Genomic DNA, 2,072 nt, shown 5'->3' with positions numbered 1-2,072 from the left:
TGTCAGTTTCCTCACTCCTCTTTATGAGGTTGTTCCAAGGAATAAATGAGATACATATTAAAGTACTTACCATGGAAGGACTTGGAAATGCTAGCTGCCCCTATGCTCCCTGGAACAGGGCCTTGTGCTCTCCCAGCACCCCCAGATAATCCCTGCCAGCCAGGAGCCTCCCATCCTTTTTCTCCCATTTCTCCCACCCCCTCACCCCATCCAGGGCAGTGACAAACGCCAAGGGTGTGGGATGGGGGCGAACTTGCCCTGGGGAGGAGGGTGCCCCCAGAGCTCTGGAAGGGGCTTGGGGCCTCGGCCGGCCCCTGACACCAGCACCGCTGCTGCTTCTGGCTCTCACAGGTCCCCTCTCCCTGGCCGAGTGTCCCTTCAGCCTCTGCTCCCTGTGGCCCCACCAGGCCCTGGAAGACAAGAGCCCGGCTGGGGCTGAGAACACGGCACCCCAACTTCGGAATTCAGTCCCAGCTCGCCTGGCCACATTTTTCCCCCCATCTAGTCTGAGGGAGGAGGCAGGGTCAGGCCCTTGGCGTCCAGAGGAGAGAAGGTTCCACTGGGGCAGACTCAGCAGGGGTCAGTCAGCGCCCCCGACCCCACCCCACCCCACCCCGCAGGGCCCGCAGCTCAGCCCGGAGCGCCCCTCCCCCACTCAGTGATACCGAGTCGAGCGGATCCTGTCTACACCGCTGGGGCCAGGGATGTTCCTGGGCAGATGCAGGAGGGGAATCGGCGGGCACGGGGTAGCTGCGAGTCTAGTGGAGGGACTGCAGAGCGGAGAGAGATCAGGAATCAAAGCTTTTTTTGTGCTGAGGACGACTAGAGATATGGGGCAAAAGACTTTGGCTCAGAGTTGAGGGGACTGTGGGGTCCTCGTGTGATAATAGTAACTTAAAGAGGCTCCTATAGTTATGAGCCCCGTGCCAGTCCGCCTCCGGCCCCATCATTGCCTCCATTTTACAAAGAAGGAAGCCGAGGGATTTGTCCAAGTCCCCACAAGCAGTAAGTGGCAGGCCCAGGATTTGAACTCCTGCAGTCCGGGTCCAGAGCCTCCACTGCCCGTGTTAACCCCAGCACTAGGGACTGTACAGGCGCGTTTCCTCTCGCCCACCCACCACGTGAGAAGCCCGAAAGGCAGATTCAGAGCAGAGGCTCGGAGAGAGCTGGGCCGGGCCGAGGCTACCCGCTGCCCCAGGAGGTTGCTCCTGCCTCCAGATCCTCCGTGCTTTCCTCTGCGTCCGCTGCAAGGTTCCTGCTCCGTTTGAAAGGTTCTGTGTTGTTGGGCCTTCGGGGAACGCGGGTTTTTACTGAGACTGCCCCCGAGAAGCGTCCTACAAATCCTCCAGAGACCCTGCCACCCACACAGCCACCTAGCCCCGGCTCTCCCGCCGCAGACCCTCTGCACACTTTTGTTGTCGTGGGGCCTGCTCTGGGCTTGGGGGCTCGGGGAGGAGAATGTGAGCAAGACGCCAGCCCCAGGAAGGAGCCTCATCCCCGAGGGGTGTATGAAAAGAGCGGCCGTGCTCGGGGGAGGGATCAGGGAGGGCTTCCTGGAGGCGGGGCTAGAGTAGGATTTGGAGGAACCCGGATGCGGGGAAATGTTTCAAGGAAAGGGTGAGGGCAAAGGCTCCAGGACTAAAAGGTCCAGGGAACAAGCCGACGTGGCCTGAGGGTGAGGGCGCTGGACGGAGGAGGATGGGAGACCGCTATTGGGATGTTTGGGTTCTTGGGGGGTGAAGTAATGATCGTGCGTTTTGTCCGGAAGAGACTAACTCGGGCGCCAAACAGGGTCCTGCCGAGGAGGGACCCCATGGCGCCGAGGGCGGGCATTGTCAGGCAGAGCATCCAGGGCGGATGGGGGACCTCCCGGGGCCTTCATGCCCCGCCCCGCCCTCCAGGCCCCGCCCATGGCCCCGCCCTCCAGGTCACGCCCCGCCCGGGCCGCCCCGGCCCCGCCCCTGGGCCCCCGGCTCCGCTCCGCCCCAGGCCCCGCCCCTGACCGCCCCTGGGCTCCCGGCTCCGCCCCGCCCCCAGGCCCCGCCCCTGACCTCCCCGCCCCAGGCCCCGCC

This window comes from Choloepus didactylus, chromosome 18 (genome assembly GCF_015220235.1).
Source record: "Choloepus didactylus isolate mChoDid1 chromosome 18, mChoDid1.pri, whole genome shotgun sequence".
Lineage (NCBI taxonomy): Eukaryota > Metazoa > Chordata > Mammalia > Pilosa > Megalonychidae > Choloepus > Choloepus didactylus.
The sequence above is the reverse complement of the archived record's forward strand: the minus strand, read 5'-3'. Positions refer to the sequence as shown.